The sequence below is a fragment of the Hibiscus syriacus genome, unplaced genomic scaffold (assembly GCF_006381635.1).
Source record: "Hibiscus syriacus cultivar Baekdansim isolate YM2019G1 unplaced genomic scaffold, ASM638163v2 tig00008013_pilon, whole genome shotgun sequence".
In the NCBI taxonomy this organism is placed as follows: domain Eukaryota; kingdom Viridiplantae; phylum Streptophyta; class Magnoliopsida; order Malvales; family Malvaceae; genus Hibiscus; species Hibiscus syriacus.
Genome location: NW_024062150.1, coordinates 1,841,493 through 1,867,233, shown reverse-complemented (window position 1 = coordinate 1,867,233; position 25,741 = coordinate 1,841,493). Strand labels below are relative to the sequence as shown.

The 25,741-nt window shown below is 36.1% G+C and overlaps 3 pseudogenes; 1 reads left to right on the top strand and 2 right to left on the bottom strand.

Annotated features, from left to right (window-relative positions):
- The first annotated feature begins 316 nt into the window (after positions 1-316).
- Positions 317-3,681, top strand: LOC120201957 (annotated as a pseudogene).
- Positions 3,682-4,049: 368 nt separating this feature from the next.
- Positions 4,050-9,813, bottom strand: LOC120201780 (annotated as a pseudogene).
- A 337-nt stretch (positions 9,814-10,150) lies between these two features.
- LOC120201906 lies at positions 10,151-12,832 on the bottom strand (annotated as a pseudogene).
- Between the last annotated feature and the right edge of the window lie 12,909 nt (positions 12,833-25,741).

The window sequence follows — 25,741 nt, the reverse complement described above, 5'->3', positions numbered from 1 at the left end:
TTTAACTGACATTTGCTGTCCTGTTATACTCAATATCTACACACCCTATATATGTCTCTTACAGACTTGAACTTCAATTTTAGGGGTAAAAGGGAACTTGGAACTGGGTTTTTTGTTTCACACCAGGAATAGGAGAGGCCACCCCATGTTTCTCATTGGTCCTCTGACAGGTCTTAAGTTGCACTGGTCTGACATCTACTGTATTTAGAAATTCTCTAATTTCCCCCCTTCCCCCTCCCTCCCCCTTTGTTTGTAATTACAGTTGTCTTTATTTTCTTTTGAATGTCATCCACTCAAAATATTTAAATATCTGACTATGTATCTCTGTAAATATATATATTTGTTTGATTGATTGATTCTTTGCTGATAAGAGGCTTGTTCATGTGTTTTTTAATTACTAATAGTTTGCTTTTTCTTTTTCTCAGAGGCACATCCTGATGCCATAGGAAATAATGGTGTGGCTACACCCGAAGCTTATCAGAGTGATCTTGCTTACTTAAAGAGAAAGGTTTTACTAATTGCTCGTTAATTAATTCGAAAATTTTGTTCTCAGGGTTTCCATTTCTATGTACCAGTTGTTTTTTGCTAAAACTTCTTTACTACATAGGTTGATGCAGGAGCTGATCTGATTGTCAGTCAACTGTTTTATGATACTGATATCTTTCTCAAATTTGTCGATGACTGTCGTCAAATTGGAATTAAATGTCCTATTGTGCCCGGTATTATGCCCTTAATAACTACAAGGGTTTCTTGCGAATGACTGGCTTTTGCAAAGCTAAGGTATGCAGTACAGCATGTTTCACTTTTCCATAACATGCATTGCGATGCTTGTCATGCATTTGCTCCTCTTGTTCGTAAGTCTGAGAAAATTTTGCTCTTTTATTTTTGAGCCTTTCCGTAGGTATCAATGCTGTGCATGCATTGGTTGGATATTTTTCTAAGGCTAAAAGATTTTGAAGACCTCAATAAAAGCTGGTATTTGTAATGATATCCCATGTTGTCACCGTGCACTGTTTGGGCTGTTTTTTCTTGACAACTATTTATTATGGACCATGGTCACTTATAAGAGCGTCTATAAAAGCAATTTTGTTGGCTCATTGTAGATACCAGATGAGATTGCTGCTGCCTTACAGCCTATCAAGGACAACGATGAAGCCGTCAAAGCAACAACGATGAAGCCGTCAAAGCCTACGGAATTCATCTTGGAACGGAAATGTGTCGCAAGATTTTAGCTTATGGGATTAAGACATTGCACCTTTATACATTAAACATGGAGAAATTTGCGTTAGCTATACTAATGGTTGGTTCTTATTATTCCCTATTTCATCATTTTCCAGGTCATCATTGAATATCATTTGACTGCTTGAACTTTTATATTTAAAATGAAAAATTCTTGAACAAATTACGCAGTTCAAGATATCTTTCTTCCTCAAGTTGTGCACTTACAGGGTTGATGAGAAATCTTAAACTACATATTTTTGTTCTTCACTTACTTAAGAAAACCTTGAAGTGTCTATTAGAATTTTCAGTGCCAATACGTTCTTGTCATTTACTTCAAACAATTTGGTGAATATTGTTTCAATTAGTGAAGGAACGCAAAGAAATGCAAGTACAGAATAAGATTGTGGTTTACTCATAAATTTCATTAAGTGATTATTGTTGTTCAATCGATTCAAAATAATCTGTCAGGTACTTTCTTTTCCTATTGAAAGTAATGAGAAATGAATTTTATCAATTTTTTGGGGCAGCTATACCTATATTCATAATTCATCCTCGTTTTAGAATGCATAATTGTTACTCTATTTGCACCATACTACTAATAATGGCTTATCCTGGCAGAATCTTGGACTGATTGAAGAGTCCAAAATTTCTAGGCCTTCACCTTGGAGACGCTCTGCAAATGTTTTCGTGTTAAAGAAGTTCGACCGATATTTTGGTCAGTGATAAATGTTGAACTTTAGCGTCTTTGGTTAGATGTCTTCAGTTTACTGCACTATAATGTTAACTATTTGTGGATATCTAATGTTCTAGCTAATGTGGCAGGGCTAACCGTCCAAAGAGTTACATATCCAGGACTACTGGTTGGGACCAGTACCCACATGGACGATGGGGGATTCTCGAAACCCATCCTATGGTGCAGTAACTGACTATCAGGTATACAAAATGGTTGAACGTCTTTGCCCTGTTTTTGTGTTTATTATTAATTGGCTTATAGCAAATACGTACCTAAAGTATATCATTTTTTTCATCCAAGTACCTAAAGTATTTTTTTTTGTTAAAATAAGTACCTAAAGTTATCATTTTGGTCAAAAATACCTAAAGTTTTCTTGCTTGAATGTTTGATATGTAAAGAGATATTGTTTTGTCGGGGAACTCTCATGAGTCATTACTTCATTGTATGACGAAAGTGATTAATTTCTTTACAGTTCATGAGGCCCCGAGCACGTGACAAGAAACTTCAAAGAATGGGCTACCCCATTGAAAAGCGTTGATGATATCCAAGAGGTAGCAGAATTTATAGCTTGGAATCTGTATGTACTTTTCTCCTTCTATCTCAATCGAATATAATAATGACATTGTTCTTCTCGAACTGGTATTTATCAGAAATTTAAAAGTTATTGTCTGGGTAAGTTGAGAGGTAGTCCTTGGTCAGAATTGGATTCACTTCAGCCAGAGACAAAGATCATACATGAACAGCTGGGAAAGATCAATTTGAAGGGTTTCCTTACCATTAATAGTCAACCAGCCGTCAATGGAGAACACTCTGATTCTCCAGCTGTTGGTAAGTACAAGTTTTGGACTTATATTTCCATTTGGTCGAACAAAATGATTCTTTTTTACCTGAAATACTGGATGAGGTAACGGCACTGGATTATAACAATTTTAATTAAGAAAGCTCATTTATGTATTACCGAGCCAACAATTTGAAGATTATAACAGGCAGCTATATCAAAAAATAGGTGCTATGTCTGCTATAACCTGTTTGGGCATGGCTGGTCGCAGGTTGGGGCGGGCCGGGAGGGTATGTTTACCAGAAGGCTTATCTTGATTTTTTTCTGCTCAAAAGAAAAACTACATGCACTTGTCAATAAGTGCAAGCCCTTGTCTTCTATTACCCACATTGCCGTCAACAAAAGCGGAATTTGTTATCAAACACCGGCACTACAAATGTTAATGCCGTAACTTGGGGAGTGTTCCCCCAAAATAATCCAGCCAACAGTGGTGGATCCTGCCAGCTTCATGGTGTGGAAGGACGAAAATAACATGGGCTGCATTCTACCCAGAAGGGGATCCATCAAAAAAATTGCCCGACGAGGTTAGCTAATGAACTTGACCAATATCGAATTTGACAACTTTGTGCTCACTATGGTTGGCAAGAACTTAAATCTGTTGGGTTTCACCCGATCTGACAACCCTAAATTGATCACCGATGCAATTTCATTTTTCATAGGATTACGTTCATGATGCTTATAAATATAATTATAAACTGTTTTCATTTCCATTTTTGCAGATCCACAGCAGCTATCATTTTGGTGAGCTTGGTTGATAATGATTACATTGGTGGTGATATTTTTGCTGTTTTTGAAGGTCTTTGAAGATGAGATTGCTGTTTAAAGCCCCCCACTTATCAAAGCTCCTAAGCCCCCACATAATATCATTGTGTTTGAATTGTGACGTTTTTTTAATGATTTCATTAAAAAATGAGGAATTTGCGATGATAATTCCTTGGAATTTTAACCCTTTCTACCAGCATGCAGATTACAATATCTGAAGAGGTTATTATTATTATTATTTAAGAATGGTGTAAGAAATATGATTTAAGAAATTATAAGTGTATTTTTCTTCCGAAGAAATATTATTTAATGTTTGTTTTTAGGGTAAATTATTGAATTAAGTAGCTCTACAAGTAACGGAGCCAAACCCAAGTAGCATACAAGCATGTGTATCTCACTCCCTTTGGCACATGACAAGTACATGATTAGATCATATTGAATTAACAGAATACAATATTTGTTTCAAATATATATATATATAGGTTCCGTACAATGCAGACCATCTTTGCCGGAACATTACACGAATTCAAGATATATAAATTGAAGTCATATACAACTGCATCTAAACACAAGCAATCCACAATTAAGAAAAAAATGACCTCTTTGCTTCTTGGCCTTTGGCAACTGGCACACGCTCACTCCAGCCCTAAGCAGACTCTACCTCGAGTTAAAATCAAACAATGGCAAGCACCAAATCTTTTAACTTAATAATATTGACAATATAATACAGAAAATTATATCAAACCTGCTACGAAAATCGGTGTTGAAATGTTTTCGCTTCTATCTGCTGGATCCTTTACTGCATCTGGTAGGCTCTTTAAAACCTGCATTTGCAGTGCAACATTAAACTACTTACAAGTAAAAGAAAGAATAAAACATAGTGCTGGAGTGGACACATGAGTTGGAGAAACACTCAAGTCCAAGTATCATAAATAATAGCAATTGTAACAGTATTAAGAACAAAAACTGAAAACAAATCCCGAAACAATACCCAAGCCTATATACATTTACGATGGAAGAATAAAATATTATAATTGTAATGTTACCTGGTATAGGTGCCATGAAGCAAAAGCATCAGTTGCTGCATACTGTAGTTGCTCCTTGGATAAAGGATATAACTCCCAGTTCCCAAGCCTAATTTTCTTGGGCTTCGGAAGCTGCAATATGAAGAATTTTAATAAGACTTCCCATTCATCCTCGGTGCTCAAAGCAAAAGCAAAGCAAAACCAACTATTTTGGTGGAAGTTGAAATGCTAATACTATTTACGGGTTGAGTACTAATATCATATGAGTATGTAAGATGAAAGCCTACTTTAGTTGTTCTCCAGGAGTTCAAATAGCTAAATTAGAGGGTACCTCTCTGCAAAATAGCTCCTCGGTGAGAGCTGCAAGACTCCAATTTCGACGATCCCTATCAAGCTTTTGATTTGCTAGATCTGAAAGATCTTCCAGAGCTTTAACAGATACATTATAGTCACAGAACATCTTGACAGCATCGCCATCAATTGCAACTCCAGTCTGTTCATTTGCAAGCATTATTTCAAAATACTAGTAAGTATATATAGATTCCAACATAGAAGTTCAGGCTTTAGGCTGCCAATAAAAGGACTTAAAATAAAAGCGTTACTTTTATAATTTCGGAATCCTCAAGAAGAGCCTGCAGACTTTGTGGTATTCCGGAATGAATAATATGCATCACATAACAATAACGACGGTCACAACATATCTGCATCACTGCAGCCTTTCCAGGAAAAATACCTGCTCAAAATTCCAAACATAAATAATTATCCATACAGTATTATTTAATGCAATTTTAGCTTAACAAAATCTCTTATCCCCTTTGCAAAAGCATAAAAATGAGAACAAAGTTTCTTACTTGGAATACAAAATTTTTCCATGTATGATTGGAAGAGATGCAAGGATGCAACCTTGGTTTTCGTTCCTAAACTACTAGGCAGAATACCAAAATCCAACCAACACAATGCAAGAAAAAGTTCTGAAGGTGTGCTTATATGCATAGATAGAAAAATTTGCCAGTAATTATCCCCCTTTATCAAACACCATTTCCCTTAAGTGCATTACGTGGACTCTTCATAGTGATTGCCATTCTCATGCCCAATACTTATCAATACAATATGGCAGTTAATATGTGTTTTGCACTTCCATCACAAAAGTGGACACTTCATAATAAATTGGACATGGCTCTTGTAATTGTAGCAATTGGATGAGGAAAAGCGTGTTCCATCCTTTCTTTGGCATATCAACTAAATGCACGTAAATATCATATATAAGTACAATTATTGTTGCAATAGGAAATATTGACCTAGCTGTAAAAGTAGAAATTCTAGGCTACATTAAAGGAGATAAGATTAGGCAAATCATTAGACAGATTTCTTGTATGGTTGTAAAATCCTGTGGTTATTTTCTTTTTTTTCTTTTTGGTGACAGTTGTATCTATATGTGTACAATGTGATCCACAGAAGAAACATAAACTATCCTTTCTATTTATTTTTCATGGTATCAAAGCATTCTAAAAAACTCTAGTTTCATCAAAGAAAAACTAACCACTACACTCCACCATGCCTGAAACTCAATATGATGTTTCGGTCACTAATCCTGCTTATAAAACACCAACCTCATCCAATTAAAAAAAACTCTTAGCCACATCTGATTCTCATTCAGTACAAATAAATACTACTAGGCTAAATGGAGAGAATTTTCTACGCTGGACTCAGTCTGTGCGTATGTATGTTCGAGGAAGATTGGTTATTTAAATGGTGAGAAGAAGGAGCCAGACATTGGAGACCCATCCTAGTCTTCTTGGGAAGCAGAAAACTGCATGGAATAAGACATGAGTTCCAATTACATGTGTTGTCGCACAGCAAAGGAACTTCGGGATAATGCCAATTTAATATATTCAAATCTGGGAAATCAGACTCAGATATATGAAATCGTGCTGAAACCAGGGGAAATCCATCAAGGTGAAGATAGTGTCACCAAATATTTTAATTCTCCAAAACGTCTAATTCTATGGCAAGATTTAGACTTGTTTCACAATTCTATGGCAAGATTTAGACTTTTTCAACATTTATAAATGGAAATCCGCTGATGATTTCAATTATTACAAAAAAGAGTAAAAGATGATCGCATTTTCAAATTTCTCGAGGGACTTAATGTAGAGTTTGATGATGTTAGGGGGAAAATTATTGGGAGACAAACCCTTCCATCTGTTGGTGAGGTATTTGCTGAGGTCCAAAGCGAAGGAAGTCACAGTTTGGTTATATTGGAGAAAAAAGGCTCAAACAGAAGCACTGAAAATTCTGCATTACCAGCAACTTAGCTATATTCTATGTGGGAAGAGTGAACTAACCAAAGCATACAGGTGAAAACTGCTGGAAACTTCATGGAAAACCAGCTAACTGGAAGGGAAAACATTAAGGCAAGTTCAATCGTACTCCCTCTGGAAATGAAGCTGAAGTTGTCCACTTCACTCCAAAACAAATTGATCATATACTAAATCTATTGAAATCTAATTCCGGATCATCTGGTACTCCTAACACTTTCCTTGGAACAAACAGGTAGAAATTTAAATGCCTTATCCCTTGTCTTTAACTGCTCCATGGATCACAGATTTTGGAGAATCTGACCATATGCCAAGTTTTTCAAATTTATTTCATATTTATGTTCCTTGTTCTAGTCATGAAAAAATCCGTATAGCAAATGGTTCTTACACACCAATTACTGGTAAAGGTGCAATCATTTTGTCAAAAACCTTAACTCTTAAATTTGTACTTCAAGTACTTAAGCATGCATGCAATCTGTTATCTGTTAGTAAACTGTCTAAAGATTCCAATTGCTGCGTAATGTTTTGCGACTCCTATTGCGTGTTTCAGGACCAGAATTCGGAAAGGAAGATTGGCAGTGCTAGGATGATAGAGTGTTAGTTCTATCTCTGTTAAAGATAAAATAATGCTTCAACACTATAGATTAGGCCAGTAGGGCATCCTAGATTCACACCTGAAAAAGATTATTTCTTGTTTAAAGGAAAAGATTGTTCTAATTTTAATTGTGAACACTGCATTCTATAAAAAAAATCATAAGAACATTTATCATTCAAAGCCTTATCAACCCTCAAGGTCTTTTTATTTGATTCACAACGATGTTGTGGGGGGGGGGGGTTCAAGGATCCATACTTATTCGGAAAAAAAATGATTTGTCACTTTAATTGATGATCATACTTGATTGTGTTGGATTTTCTTAACGATCAACAAATCTGTTTAGACTATCTATCAAATTTTTACGCTATGATAACGCTATGATAGAAAATCAGTTTCAAACTAAAATCAGTATCCTACGTACTGATAATGGTAGAGAGTATTTCAATGAAACTTTTGGAATGTTTTAAGACAAAAGGTATTCAGCTACGCCTCAACAAATTAGTATAGTTGAACACAAAAAATACACTTGTTGGAAGTGGCTCGTGCTAATTTGCTATTATGTTCTCTATGCCTGTACCTAAATATTTTTGGGGAGAAGCTATTTTAACTGCATCAAAAGATACTGCTTTTCATGAAAGATCAATAGGGAAAGATAGAAACCAGATAGACCGGTGATATAATAGGCGAGGTGATCAACCAAATCAGTCCCTGTCCACGAAAACAAAAACAATGGATATTTTATCATGAATTCTGTGAATTAATACAAATTCAATGTGTCCACATTTTAATGCTATCCTAAATGTAATCTGAGAATGATTTAAATAGGCCACTTCCACCAGGGATTCAAATAGCGGTATTGCAGCCGCTATATTGTGGTTGCGGCGGCGACAGATACCGCTATTGCGGAAAATAGTGGTGTGAAAGCGGAATCACACCAATAGCGGTAGATCGCAGCCGCAATTTAGCTGTTAGCGGTTAATCGCGGCAATAGCGGACCGTTATTATGTTATTTTTCCGCTATTTCATTTTTTTTGAAAAAAAAATTAGTTTTTTTTAAATCAACTCATTTAGAAAAAAATCACGACCGCGATATCCGCAATGACCGCAATAGCATCCGTTATATCCGCAATCGCGATAAATGCAACGCGACCGAAAACTTGGCCGCAACCGCAATTTAAATCCCTGACTTCCACCAAAAGGCAAGCAAGAAGAAAAGGAAAAAAACTCGCAAGTAAAAACCATTTAGGTTATCATGGTTGGAGCCTTTTAATTAAGAGGAAAAGATTAATAATGGCCAAAGCAATTCATAAAACATGGAATAAAGAGCTATGTTGCTCCAAATCTTCATTTTACTTGGATTATTTATAAACAAATCACATTCGGATGTGGGTAAGAAGACATGAGACTTTATGAATGAAATTGAAGGTCATCATAATTAAGGCAAAGACATAAAAAGACAACAAACAAGAGAGAGAGAGTTTTGTTTTCGGAACCACTAAACATAACTATAAAAAAAAAGCAAAGAAATACTAAAATGTAATGTTAATTCTAGCATAACTATTCCATCCAGAAATCAGACACTTTGAAAATTCTCCAACTTAATATATCAACTCTTTAAAGTATAACTAGTTTTCATGTATGCAGTAATGATCAAAGGATACGGTCCTTTATTTGTTTTCAAACATTTTTTTAAAGGAAACAAACAAGTATAACTAGTGTGGAATGAATGTAGCAAGACAATAGAAGGGGGCGGAACAAACCTTTTTCGAAAGAGGGTTTCCACTCAATATCAAACCCTAAATTAACTTGACCCGTTTCCTTTTTCTTATCCTCAAGTATTTCCAAAAGCTCCAATGCAGCTTTCTCCACCTCTGCTTCTGTTTTGCTGTACAAAATATGACCCCCAAATCTCAACGGCGGGTACCTAAGCTTTGGGTGATCTGCAAAATCAGAGAATCAAAGGGTTTACTAATTTATTTTAATTTTAAAATGGGTGAAGTAAGTGATAGGGCATACATTGACAACGTGCGATGGAAAATGGAAAAGAAGGCGGCGGAGAGACAATGGAATTGGGTAATTGCGGCGGGTTTGGGGATATCTTGATGATGGGTGGTGGAGTTGCGTTTCTTGAGGACAGAAGAGGATGAAGAAGAACGAAGAGAGGCCTCAATGGAGTCCATTGATTGGATGACTTGTTCTGTGAAATGCTGGTCCCAATCGGAAGTGATTTCTTCGTATTCCATTTCGACGTCGGGAATGGAGGGAAAGAGAGATCAGAAACCTGGAATTGGGTTGAGCTGCTTTGGACTTTAAAACGTTCCAAAATCCCCCATTTAGGAGAATTGTATCTTGATTTTTTTTTCAAAACCTTTCTTTACTCTCTGGTTGGATCGTTCGGTGAACCTTCTATACTAAAATAATTAAATTTTATTTGGTTAGAATCACTAATATTTGAATAATTTTTTATTTTTTCTAATGGAGTTTTAAAATTAATAAATTCATCATTAACTTTATTGATTTATAACAAACCGATCTATCAAAATTAGTCCCTTTCCCTTGTGCTGTTGATTATAGGCTTGTAGGTAAATGGTTGTTCCTCAACAAAAAATAGTTGGACAAATACAGAGATCTATCCCTTTTGGTTTAGGAGCTAAGGAATTGGACTAGTATCGTCTCTTACTACATTACATCACAATAGCTTGATTGCTGCCATGACATGTTTATTTGACTTAAGACTGTAAGCTTAAGACCGTAAATAAAGGCACTTAAAACCGTAGGTGGAAGCATTTGCATTTTTTCCCCTTTAACATTCAGAAGACATCAAATGGGGGCAACCCGAAAACACCAGTATGCTATCGAATGGCATTTAGATCTAATCCTTGTACTTCATTTCGGACATCTTGAAGCCAGGCATATCGAATGAGGATGCAAACTTCTCAACGTCAGCCTTGAGCTCTTGGATCTCCTTCTTGTTGTCCAAACCTTTGTTGAAGTCCTTCAACAGCTTACCATATTGCTTTTGGATGTTCAAAGTGATTGTCACAGCTCGGTGGAGGAACTCACCGATCTGTTCGAAGTCCTTCTCAACCAAACCTCTTGAAGTCATGGCGGGGGTACCTGTCATCGATTCACAACTTGCTTCAAATCTAGGTACAAGGTCCATTTACTTAAAAAATCAGCCGAACTTTCAAATTTTGAGAGTTGATATCACTTAAGATGATCCAGAGTAATTCAAGATCAAGTTATTAATTAAAGCAGTACTTCTTACCAATTCTTACACCTCCTGGAGCCAAGGCACTGCTGTCACCAAAAACGGCATTCTTGTTAACAGTGATGTTGCAAAGGTCACAAGCTTCTCAACCTTGTTGCCTGCAAGGACAATGACAAAAACGAAGAGAATTCAATCGAATAACAATTGTTCACAACCAAGAGGCCTAGTAGTTCAAAAGACATACCTCAATCCAAGAGGTCGGAGATCCCAAAGAACGAGGTGGTTCTCTGTTCCACCAGTAACAAGCTGGTATCCCTTGCTCATCAGGTACTTTCCGAGGGCAACGGCATTGGCCTTAACTTGTTTAGCATAAGACTTAAACCCAGGTGACATGGATTGCTTCAAGGCAACAGCCAAAGCACCAATCTGGTGATTGTGAGGACCACCCTGAAGGGACGGGAAAACAGAGAAGTTGATCTTGTCTTCGAAATCATACACTGCACCTTCAGGTTGGCCCCTCTTTGGCGGCTTTGGTCCCTTGCGGTAGAAGATCATACCAGCCCTAGGACCCCTCAAGCTCTTGTGTGTGGTTTGTTACAATGTCACAGAACTCAAAGGTTTGCTGCCTCCTGCTCGAACAATAAAATCCATAAAAATTGAAAACATGAATTTCTATTACTGCATTAAGGTAACTCATAACGCAAAAACAATTACTCAAGAAACTTCAGATATCTTCATGCTGAAATAAAGATTGTGGGGCGATTGTGGGGCCTAATTTTACATTTAAAAAAGTAAGTTTGAAAATGACCTAAAAACATAAACAATTTGATGGGGAAATCATATTTAGATCCACACATATCACCATTGTTACAGACAACCATCATTAGAAACAGGGATGAACAGAGGAGGGCTGGCAGGGCGGTTGCCCTCATGAAATTTTCTATTGATAATTTGTTTTCAGCCCCGGTATAAAATCATGGTCAGTCCCTGATTAGAAACCTATTCAGACTGAACCACATTAAGATTCTCAGATCTGGTTAATGATTTAATGATAAAGCATTTAACCAATGAAATAGATTCCACTATAGATCTAAAATATTCACCTCAAAATTCAAGAGAGTACCAAGTTTAACACATTTTCTTCCAGTTCAATTCGGAATACTAATGCACTGCATGTATGCATTAAAAGACAGAATAAAGCATAGAGAGACATAATTGTAATGTAATTATTTAATTTAGATCTAAAACACAACCTACCAGAAAAATAATGTCACGTCAAAATCCCAAATCCAGAATCTAAACATCATGCAGTATGACAAAATCCCAGTTCCAATCCACACAAAAATATAACATATAAACAATTGAAATCCCAAATAAAAACCCAGATCTAAAACAATCAATCACTATCATGCAAGATCAAAGATTAAAAAAAATAAGATCCAACTAATACAATATACCTGAGCAGCAACAAGGCCACTAATGTGAGCCATATCACACAACAGAGAGCACCGCACTTATCAGCGACGGCCCTGAACTTCGCGTAATCCCAGTCCCTAGATACGCACTTCCACCGCAAATGATAAGCTTAGGCCTGAAATCCAAAGCCTTCTCTTCCAACTTATCATAGTCAATGTAACCAGTGGTGGAGTTCACCTTGTAAGGCAAACTCTCGAAGTAAATCGAGGTAGCCGAGATCTTCTTCCCACCGGAGGTGTAATACCATGGGTCAAGTGACCACCGGAAGGCAAATCAAGACCCATGATCCGATCATGGGGCTGGAGAACCGCCGTGTAAGCGGCGAAGTTAGCCGGGGAACCGGAGTAAGGCTGGACATTGACACCCCATTTGGTAGGGTCGAGATGGAAAGCCTCGAGAGCGCGAGATCTGCAGAGATTCTCGATCTCATCGATGAACTCGTTTCCACCGTAGTAACGGTTCCCGGGCATGCCCTCGAGTATTTGTTGGTGAGGGCGCTGCCGAGGGCTTCGATGACGGCGAAGGAAGTGAAGTTCTCGGAGGCGATAAGCTCGATCCGCGGCATTGGCGGCGCTTCTCCTTCTCGATCAGTCGTGGATTTCGGAATCGACGGTTTCGAGGGAGGAATTGCCCCAAGTGTTCACTGGATCCATTTGGAATCGGAATTTTTTTTTTAAAACAGAAAAATGGAATTGGAAGAAAATGGCGAAGAAAAAGTGGAAGTGGCTGAAGCTTATAAGATAGTTTGATGTTGTGAAAGTACCACTTTAACCTTTTCTTTTTTTCTCATTTGTATTTTATTACAATTAATTGGTGGTTGGTTGTTAATGCTTAAAATTATTATATTTTAAGGATAATGACAGAATTGGCCCCTATATCTTATCAATCTTTTAATGTGCGTTGAAAATATCATTTTAATACCTAAATTTTCATTCCATCTACTAATGTGGCACCCTCCCTAACGAACATGTCAAATAATAATGAGTGTTTTGTTTAATGGTGTTTGAGGTTCAATATTTTCAAAAAAAATTAATGTGATTCTTATTTTTTGGTCAATGTAATTTTAAATTGAGAAAAAATAAATTGATCCTTTAACCAATGAAAAAAAAATTATGATACTAATATAACATTCCATAGTGATATTGTAATGATCTACGATGATTGATGACGTGATAAATAAACTAAATTGATTTTGTTGTTAAGCTTGATGGCTAATTTTTTTTTAAAATTAAATGTCTTATTTATTTTTAAAAAATAAAAATTATTTTAATTTTAATTTTAAATTTTAAAATAAATTAATTAAATTGTTTAAAAAATAAAATATAATAAATATTATAATTAAAATTAAAAATATTTTTAATGTAAGGATGATTATAAGATAGTAGTTGTTTGAAAGACTCTCACTCATTTGATAATAAATGTTTAAATACCCTACAATGTCCTCGAACCCAAGAGCTCTAGAAATAACAACATTAACCGCTGAGGTAGCTTGGTTCGTACAAAAGTATTATAAATATTAAAACACTATTAAAAACATTTTAAAAATAAATATATATCATAAGTTATAAATTACTAAAATCATTAAAAATCATTAAAAATATATATTGTATATAATATATACATGTAACATATAATCATATATAATCATATCATCAACATTTATGTAACATTTTTTTATGGATTATGGAAAACTTACGAATTTTGTATCTAAATATAAATGGGAAATACTATAAGTTTTCATATCATACACGCATCTAATTATTAATCCGATTAATTCTACAATGTACAAAGATTTGGGTTCGTCCATGTTCGCATATCCTCACACATCATATAATAAGCTAGTGTATAAACGACACTTAAAATTTTTTGAAATATGATTAGATATGTGTATTGATACGAATAACTTGTGATGTTTCCAAACAATATTTAGATGCAAAATTCGTAATTATTGATGATACAAGTATGGTAATGAAATCATGTTTAATAGTTATACATGTATGATATAAAAGCATATAATATCTTTAGGGAAGCTTGACTTATATATAAAATTTAAAATATATTAATTTGATTATATAATATGATTAATTTGTCTTTTTATATATATATATATATATATATATATTGGTAACATACACTTGAACATATGTAAAAACTTGATTGGATGTAACTAGAATGGAATAAAGATGAAGTCGGTTATGAATGAAGTAACCATTGTTATCCGTCTTTGTAAGGAAACCTACCAACAATGTATTTGAAAGCGTGACCTTTTGATTTTTTTCTTTATCATATATTTTCTGTCTAAAATGAGTGGATGATGTCCTCACCATTGCATCTAATGTCGCTATTAAGTGGTGGGTAAAGCTTTGCGCAACATAACAAAAGCTTCACTCTCGTATACATTTCCTTTTTTTTGGGTAAACTACATAATTAATCATCCACCTATTCTCATAGTTTCGATTTGGTCATCAATTTTTTTTAAAAAAAATATACATAATATTATGTTTTGGTTCTTTTCGATCACTTATTGTTAAAAATTAACGGTGATACTAATATGACATCATATGATAATATCACATCATCATTAAAAAATAAAAAATGAATACATTAACAGTTTTGTTTATTCTTTAACAATATGTGAGTAAAATAAAATCAAAATGTAACATTCGGTATGATTTCGAAAAAGAGAAATAGTTGAATGACCAAAATGAAATCTTAGGAATAAGTAAATGACTAAATAAGGATTTAACCCGTTTGGTGCCTAATAGTCAGATGGGGTTGTTGGTATTGAGTGGCAACTTAGTCATTTCGTTGTTCTCAACACCACCTACCTCTTTTTTCCAAATCTACCCGTTTTTAATTAGAAAATAAGTGTCAAAATTATATTGTTTTTTAAAGAGAAAATCGCCTCAGTGACCAAAAAAAAGTTATAATATACGATTTTAACCAACTTTTTTTGGATTTGTCAAAATGACCAACAAAATCGCAACGCGATCCCCAGAATCGCAAATCAGTTTCCAAAATCGCAACGCGATTCTTGAAAATCGCAACGCGATTCTTGAAAATCGCAATGCGATAGTACAAATTCGCATTGCGATTTTCTAGAATCGCAACGCGAATATGAAAATCGCAATGCGAACACATAAATCGCAACGCGATTCTTACTATCGCAACGAGTATCCGTAAAAATCGCAACGCGTATCCGTAAATCGCAATGCGTATCCGTATATCGCAACGCGTATCCGTAAATCGCAACGATAATCCGTAAATCGCAACGAGAATCTGTAAATCGCAACGATAATCCGTAAATCGCAACGAGAATCTGTAAATCGCAACGATAATCCGTAAATCGCAACGAGAATCTGTAAATCACAACACTGAAATTTTGGGTATATAACACTGAAATCATAAACTAAATCCCTAAATCGCAACTCATTCCTTCTCCATCTATCACTCTCTCCGGCGACATTCGTTCCTATATCCAACGACATCCTTCCCAATCCGGCAACAGGTTTTAGTTTCGCAGCTCGTCTGTTTAGTAAATTAATTTACAACCATGAAATCATCTAATGTTGATCATGTTTGGATAGATTTGTTTTGGAGGGTCATGGGATAATGTTCATGGTGTTTTACAATATATGCCTTTACCCATGAATCTTCAACTAAAATTGTCTTTACAAAAGTTAACTTATGAAACTCTAATGCTACGTGCTTCAAATAAATTGAATTTAGAGCCCCTAAGTGGATTTAGGCTATCTTATCAGAGAAATGGTAAAGTTTATTTGTTAACCGACAATGAGATGTTGAACGATTCATTGCTTACATTAGTGTTTCACAAGATGATGTTACTTGTATGTTGTTGAACCTAGAAGTAGTATTGTTGGGTCAGTAGGGGTAGTAATCAACTAAGTTTTTCTCAAAACCCACAACCTTTCTCTAATCCAAATCCCAATCAACTTTCAGCACCAAATTCCGGTTTCGTATTGACCAGTTAGACGATGATGAGCCAACAGAAAAAATTGTGAGTACTAGTCAGTATTCGAAATTTGGTCTTGGTCAATATCCGGACTTTGATATTGGTCAATACACGATTTTGATGATGTTTCAGAAGAAGAAACAGACCTGCGTGTAATGATTTTGATATTGGTCAATACCCGAATTTTGATGATGAAACAGCCGTTGCCGAGAATGTATTGTTGATGATAATGAGGAGGAAGTTACGACTGTGAATGAACATGTTGAACATCCATTCTGTAATTCATATAATCCTGAAGAAGAAAAAGAAGAAGAAAAATCCCCGAAGAAAAGAAAATGCCACGGGCGTATAACTGGAATATGCCAGAATTACTTCAGATACCGGAAGAAGAGTTGGTAAAGAAAGCAGTTGATTGTTACACAAAAGTTATTCGTATCAAGAAAGATGATTGTTTTGATACAAAGGAAGACTTGAAGATAGCTTGTATACGAAATGTGTGGAAGATGGCTATCAACTAAAAGTTAACAAATCAAGCAAAGATCGTTTCGAAACAAGGTGTATGATTGACAAAAACTGTATGTGGCGTATGATTGCAAAGAGAATAAAAGATTGCGAAATGTTTCAAGTTAGGACTTTATTGATAAACATACATGTTCAAGAACCCAAGTTTTTCCTCACCATAGACAGGCAAACAAAAGGTGTTGGGTGGTTTTCTGGCTGAGTTAATGTTTTTGAATGACAGGGTATATCGGGGACATGAATTATGACTGACATGAATGCTCGGTTCAAGATTAGTATATCATATTCTCAAGCTTGGAGAGCCAAATGTTATGCCTTGAATTGTTGAGGGGGTCGCCAGAAGCATCGTTTGCCCAACTGCCGGCTTATTGTCACAATTTAAAGCTGAAAAATCCTGGGTCGGTAACTCATATCAAAACAGATAGAGATGGACGCTTTGAGTTGCTGTTTATCGCCATTGGTGCTACGGTTAGTAAATCAATATAATTTTGTTGACTCATTTTTGTTAGTTACATGCATTTCACATTTAAATGATTATATTTCTTGTGTATATTATTTTGTAGATTCGTTCGTTTATTACTTGCATGCGCCCAGTTATTATAGTTGACGGAGCACATTTGAAAGGTCGATACCTTGGAGTAAACTTATTAGCAGTAGCCATGGATGCTAACAATGGGATATTGCCAATAGCTTACGGGGTTGGCAATCTGAAACCTCTGATTCATGGACATGGTTTATGGGGCATCTTAGGGATTGCATAGGTCCTATTAGCAATCTGACAATCATATCCGATAGGGCAAACTCAATTGACAACGCTGTTAGAAGGTGTTTCCCAGATGCTTTTCATGGACTTTGTGGTGTTCATTTGTATAGAAATCTAAAATCAAGGTCTGCTGGTATAAAAAAGCACAAATGGACATACTGGAAGGCTGTAAAAGCTTATCGGGAAGTGGATTTCAATAAGCATATAAATTGTTTAAGACGTGTTTTGCCTCAGTGTGCTCAAACACTAGAAGATGTCGGGTTTGAAAGATGGTCAAGAGTACATCAACTTGGAGCAAGATATGGTTTCATGACATCTAATAGTGCAGAATCAATCAACGCTCTAAGTCGTCATTCCCGAAATTACCCATTACTATGTTAATGGAGTTTTTTCGAGCCTCTATTCAACAGTGGTACTACAAGAAAAGAAACCATGCAGGTATTATTTCTTTGAATTCGTAACTTATCATATTATATATTTTACTAAGTATTGTTTATTTAAGTTTACAGGAACATTGGAACATCGTGTTACACCATGGACTGAAAAAAAGATAACGAAACGTGTTGTGAAGTCAACGTCATGGAGAGTTGAACCATGTTCAAACACTTTGTTTCAAGTACTGGATAATAACTTAAATGGGCTAGTCGATCTAAATGCAAAGACGTGTAGTTGTATGAAATGGCAAACATCTGGTTATCCGTGTGGCCATGTTATAAAAGTTGCTCTTCATTTAAACCAAGATGATTCAAGCGCATACGCTATGGATTGCTACACTACAGAAGTTTATCGACAGACTTATGCCGAGATTGTCTACCCTATTCCACATCCTTCTGAGTGGGACATACCAGATGACTTACAAACAGTTTTGCCACCAGCCATGGACAGAAGGCTACCTGGCCGACCAAAAAGTCACGATCGTATACCGTCTAAGGGTGAAGAAGAAGAGATCGACATGTAGTCGGTGCAAGGAAAGTGGTCATACAAGGTTGATATGTGGATCACCAGTGCCATCAAAATCATCTTTTCCTCTACCAAAATATAGATCCTCATCAAAATCCAAAGCTCATATGGTGTCAAGCAAAAGGCAATCATCTTTAAAATCCCAATCACAATTGGTTTCACCTTTTGGGACTGTTAACTTAGGTGATTTTTAAATGCAAACGTTGTATTATGTGGATTTTATGTGTGAACTTTTAACATTTTCAGTTGAATTAATGACTCAGGCCAACCATTTTGACTTAACCAACTCTTGTTATTCAGTTGTTATCACTATTAGGCATGCATTTGACTATCGCAACACGGAAATTACAATCGCAACGAGAGAATCGCAATGCGAAATGAAAATCCCAACATGAAAATCACAATGCGGAAATGAAAATCGCAACGAGAGAATCGCAATGCGAAATGAAAATCGCAATGCGAAATGAAAATCGCAACGAGAGAATCGCAATGCGAATGAAAATCGCAATGCGAAATGAAAATCGCAACGAGAGAATCGCAATGCGAAATGAAAATCGCAATGCGAAATGAAAATCGCAACGAGAGAATCGCAATGCGAAATTAAAATCGCATTGCGATTCTCCCGTTGCGATTTTCATTTCCGCATTGCGATTTTCATTTCGCATTGCGATTCTCTCGTTGCGATTTTCATTTCGCATTGCGATTTCATTTCGCATTGCGATAGTCAATTTTGCCTTCAACATAATGCAGATTGAAATCAACAAAATCAACCATTACATTTCAATCAATTAAACAAGCACAAATAAGAATTATATTCGCATCAATTACACAAATCAACTTTTACAATCATCTTTTACAAATCAATTAAACAATCAAAAAATAAGCAATAATTCTTATTTCCGATCATCTACTATTGAATCAACTTTTACAAATCAATTAAAAAATCAAAAAACAATCAATTAACTATTGAATCAACTTTTGCAGCCATACATCATTTTCACGCAGTTCACTTCTGAGATTAACCTGCAGAAACCAAACATTTGCTCAAACAACACTTTCTACACATCTAAAACCTACAAACAGCAAATTATTGAATTCTAGGTACTTAACCAAACATTTTCAAACCAAAAGTATATACTTACCAATTGTTTATGGACATTTTTATAACGCGGATGCAGGTAGGCAGCGTCTCGTATATATCGATTTAGCCATATAATGCCGAAACCACAAGCCTACTGCAGCTCTATCTCTATCGGTGGGAGGTAGATACTTGATGCTTCCCGTCGTCAAACGCTCCAACGCCAAGCATACGAGAGGACCACAATCTCCTCTGGCTCCGCTCGTTTGTTGTGGGCGGTCTCGTCTCTAATAACTGTAATATTGAGCTTCTTTGGCTTCTTGTTTCCAGAACGAGTCCAATAATTGATCGCATCCAAGAATTTAGCCAAATGAGAGCTCCATCCCTTAATAACATCTCTTAAATCAGCCAATGATATGTAATTTATCATGCTGTCATACACTATTGTCTTAAGGGATGGGAGCTGAAGCTCGACGAGAATCCAATGTTTACGTTCCAAAACAGGGATAAACACCTGCAATCATAAGTAATAATTCATTCATTTGCGCACTTATTTCATAAAACCTTTAAACTCAATCTAAAATAAATACTAACCTTATCGACCTCCCACCATGCAGGATAAAGTTTAGCTTGTCCATTGCCCAAATCAAATGATTCATCTCGTGCATTCTTCAAGTGAACGGCGTGAAAAGACGTCGGCATAATTGTATATCGTATATTTTTATTTTTCTTAAGTTTTCTTATTATTAGAAGACGTGTCACCCACGCATCGATATGCTGTTTTACAAAAAATGACATATTAGTGACTTACATAAATTTAAAAAAAAATTAATCAAATTAAAATATAAGAAAAATATAAGACTTACCCCCCATCGAAATAGCCATTGTCTTCGACCCCTAATAATACGCCCCACCAAGACCGATCAAGCAACAAATAGATATCATCGGTGAGCTTGCATATGTCAGTGAAACACCCCTGGCTCTGCTCATGTAGATAAAAATCAACAGCGGTCTTAGCCCAAAGGGTGTTATCCAGAATTGTGTCCGGTAGTTGTTCCCTCTCCTCTTCAGATACCGGTATGGTACTGGCCGGTAACTCATACGAGAGCCAACTTGAATCCATCATGTCCGGCACGTCAGAGGGTTTCTCAAGAAGCCTACATATGACGCCATGTGAATCGGGCTCTTGAATGGTGGAGGGACCTCTTCAATGATGACAGTGGCCTCTTGAACGGTGGGAGGGGACTCTCGAGGAATGATAGGGGGGGCCTCTTCAACGATAGGAGTGGACTCTTGAGGGATGATAGGCGAGTCGGGCTTCTTCTTGCGGTGTCTTCGCACTATTGGGGTGTACGGAGACTTAATAGCACGTGCACGCTGTCTGATGCGTGAACTCCGTCGTGCAAGCATAACCCGACGTAAAGCATCCACTCTATCGGGCCGCTAAATAATTAAATACAAAATCAGTAAATAAACAGACATGATATTTAAACAGTGAAAACAAAGACAAATATGTTTCAAACTTGCATTGTATTCACCCAAGTCTTATTCTATCATAGTTCACAAAATGCATCAGATAACAAAGAAAAATATGTTTCAAACTAATACCCTGAAGTTAGTATTTGTCTTTGTTTGTCTATTGGTTGAAGTAATGCAATCCATTCAAGTTTCAATTTGCAGAAGAAGAAATAGTTTACTTTCGCAACACGAAACTTAAAATCGCAACGCGAAATGAAAATCGCAACGACAGAATCGCAATGCGAAATGAAAATCGCAACGAAAGAATCGCAACGCGAAATGAAAATCGCAATGCGATTTTGGTTTCGCGTTGCGATCTTGTCGTTGCGATTTTGGTTTCGCGTTGCGATTCTGTCGTTGCGATTTTCATTTCGCGTTGCGATTTTGGTTTCGCGTTGCGATTTTAAGTTTCGTGTTTCGAAAGTAAACTATTCTTCTTCTGCAAATTGAAACTTGAATGGATTGCATTACTTCAACCAAAAGACAAAACAAAGACAAATACTATTTCACAGTGTTAAAGAATACACAGTTTAGCAGAATTGGCAGCAACCGAACAAATTTACTTTCAACCAAAAGACAAAACAAAGACAAATACTATTTCACAGTGTTAAAGAATACACAGTTTAGCAGAATTGGCAGCAACCGAACAAATTTACTTTCAACCAAAAGACAAAACAAAGACAAATACTATTTCACAGTGTTAAAGAATACACAGTTTAGCAGAATTGGCAGCAACCGAACAATTTACTTTCAACCAAAAGACAAAACAAAGACAAATACTATTTCACAGTGTTAAAGAATACACAGTTTAGCAGAATTGGCAGCAACTGAACAAATTTACTAAGCAATCTAAGTGAAATGGCTAATCTAAGTGAAATTATGAGTAAATTTATCATTAAGTTAAATATGAAAAATCTTAAACTTACCTCGTTGCGTAGAGTATGAACCTCATTCTGCAACGATACTATCATCTCACGTAGAGCGGCAACCTCACCACGTAAAGTTGACACCTCCACACGCCATGCACCATCGTTATCGCGTAGAGTACCGATCTCCTCACACAAGGCATTGACCTCATCACGTAACTCCCTTGACTCATCCCGTTGAGGTGGAGGTGGAGAACAGGGAGATAGGAGTCGTGGCATCTTTGCCGGTCGCCTATCATGAGGTGATGGTGGAGAAGAGGCTCGATGATGTGACGGGATAGGTGATGGCTCTCGTTCTAGAGGTGTATAGTCGGGTCGATCGGGTGATGGCTCTAGGTGAGGTGATGGCTCTCGAATTGGAGGAAGTGGATGCTGCTCATCATCCGTGCCATCAAAAAAACTCTGACTAGCTTGCCACCAATCAGTGGCAAGCTCTTCCTCCGTGGGTGTCAGTCTTTGTAATGGAATGTTGGCCTCCTAAAATATAAAAACTCAAACAAAGTTAAACGTCTACTATTAATAACTTGTTTATATATTATATGAAAGTATTTGTGTTAACTTACATTATTTATTGTCGCATATGGTATTAAGTCTTCCCAATCCAACAGAGTTTTCCTCTTCCAGGAAATAGCCCTGGGAATATCATTTGACGTTTTTATTGCATATGTACGCATGCTGGGGAAAGCCTCGAATATCCAAATCTACAAACAATATAATAACCAAATTAGTAATTGTTAAATAATTAATTATAATTTTAGAAACATTATATAGAAATTCTTACCTTAAAGGCCCAAACAAAGCCTGACAAAGTGTATTTGGACCCATCGCCCCGCAAACTTTTGCGGTCATCAAAGGCAGACGACAACTTAGTCCAGGTAGCTTTCCATATATGAACCCCACGGAAACAGATTCCATGCATTCAGGTCCTCTACCAATATTATTAGCTCCCGATGAATAGGTTGTCTGGCCTCTCTGCCTAAAAAGCCGGCATACACAAGTAGTAGAAGGCATACTCGGACAACATCGACGTCATCCATCCGAGTGAAACCAGCTTTCTTATTAAACAATTTCTTCAGGTCGTCGACATGTAGGTTCGGCTTCTCCATTGACTCATCCGGAAAAACCCGGGATAACCATGATGGGCGGGCGATATGACGAGTGTACCGGCCTACATCATCGTGTCCAAATCGTAGACCAGTGATTAAGCAGAACTCCTTCCGGCCAAAACAAGTATACGCTGGTGGAAAATGAAACCATATCTCTTCCTCACCACGTTGTATACTGTCGGGTAGATTTGATGTCATGGTCTGAAGCCACAAATGGGTCAATTAGCATCTCCACCCGGATGCTGTACTCTCAGCCATGGCCCGAAGCAGGTTTCCTCAAACAATTGTCTTTGAGCAGGTGAAAGCTTCGAAGCAATTGTAGTGGCCATGCTGACTTTATTTCTCAAGGTCAATTGAGCCGAAAAAAATTTCTACAAAAACAATAAACATACCAAGTTAGATATACCAAAAACTACACTGTGAAGATATACCAAAAACAATAAACATAAAAAGTAGTAGTTTATTCTTGAAACTAAAATTTGCAACACTGTTTTGTCTTTTGGTTGAAATGAAAATCGCAACGAGAGAATCGCAACGCGAAATGAAAATCGCAACGAGAGAATCGCAACGCGAAATGAAAATCGCAACGCGAAATGAAAATCACAATGCGATTTTGGTTTCGCGTTGCGATTCTTTCGTTGCGATTTTCATTTCGCGTTGCGATTCTCTCGTTGCGATTTTCATTTCTCTCGTTGCGACAGTCATTCTCTCGTTGCGATTTTCATTTATCTCGTTGCGACTCTTCTGCAAATTGAAACTTGAATGGATTGCATTACTTCAACCAAAAGACAGAACAAAGACAAAGACAAATACTAACTTGAAAATCGCAACGAGAGAATAGCAACGCGAAATGAAAATCGCAACGACAGAATCGTAACGCGAAATGAAATCTAAGTGAAATGGTTAATCTATTATTGAAATGACCAGTAAACTTATCATCAGTTTCAATATGAAAAACCTACAATAATGCAAACATTTCAAAATAAAAATAATTAAAAAAACTAACCCTCGGAGGTTGATTTTCCATTTCTGAATATTGTGAGGGATTTCTGACCGTGAATGGTTGTGAGGGATTTCGCCGGAGATGGGGACGGAAATCTTCGGAGATGGGGACGGATTTCTTCGCCGTAGAGAGTGAGAGATGGAGATGGGACTGAGTTGTGATTTTAGGTTTTAGGTTATGAGTTGCGATTACGGGATTTTGTCTTAATATTCGTTTTTGTAATTTGAAAATAAAATACGCGTAGCGATTATAATGGCGCTTTAAATATCGCGTTGCGATTTACGGATACGCGTTGCGATTTTATGTATTATCGTTGCGATTTACGGATACGCGTTGCGATTTACGGATACACGTTGCGATTTACGGATACGCGTTGCGATTTATGTGTTCGCGTTGCGATTTTCATATTCGCGTTGCGATTTTGGAAAATCGCAATGCGAATTTGTACTATCGCATTGCGATTTTCAAGAATCGCGTTGCGATTTTGGAAACTGATTTGCGATTCTGGGGATCGCGTTGCGATTTTTATTTCGCGTTGCGATTTTGTTGGTCATTTTGGCAAATCCAAAAAAAGTTGGTTAAAATCGTATATTATAACTTTTTTTTGGTCACTGAGGCGATTTTCTCTTTTTTAAACATGTATACACTTCTTTTTACTATTTATTTAGGTATTTAATATTATAAATACTATCATTCTAGGTGTTTAAATTGTAATTACAGTTAAATTATATCGTTAAACGATAAGTGTCGTCTTTATAAAATTTTAAAACTTTTAGTTGAATTAAAAAAACTTTAAAAAATTATTATATATTTATATAAAAAACTATAATTTTTTTCAAATTACAAAAAGCCTCTAATCTCTAAAAATTCATAAAATTAATTTCAAATCCCTAACCCTAAATCCTCAAATCCCAACAACAATCGATGCTTTTGACGTCGTTGATGCCACTGACATTGTCTCTCTTTTCGATCGACATCGTCCTTATCATCACTCATGTCGTCGGGTCAAGCAAATGTCGCGATTATTTCACTAAATGTCGCACCGTCGATCGATTTAAATCGTTCCATCGGGGGTTGTTCGTCATGTGGGTGGTTGTCGGGTGAATGTGAAGTCGAGGGTAAGTTCAATCGAATACAATGAAGACGACAAAGGGTTGTAGCGATGTGGGTATAAGGATTAGATTTACGATTTTCGAAGTTTGGTAGGTTTTTTTAAGATTTTAAAAAAATTTAGGATTTTTTTTAAAAATATTACGTGAACGCGACATGTGTACTTTAACGGCCGTTACGATCCGGACACCTAAAATAATAATGCTTGTAATGTTAGATACCTGGATGAATCAAAAAAAAGTTTAGACATCTATTTAAAAAAATCGGTATAGTTGGAAACTTATTTTCTAATTAATTCCTTTATATAATACATAAATCATTTAAATTATGATTTTGTATCGTCTATCATATCTAATTTAAAATCTAGTTTATTCTCTTCTTAATGTAATAATTAAATTATTTAAACTCTTTAATCACAATATATTGTATATTTAAACATGTTTGAACTTCTAATTTAATTTTTCTATTATTATAATATTACCGGTAAGTTAAAATAATCAATATCATACTATTTTGGTCGGAGTGGTCGTATATTTCATAAAAATAACTTGAGTTAAAATTAAGAAAAAGCGACATATTAATTATTTTAATTAATTAATTATATTG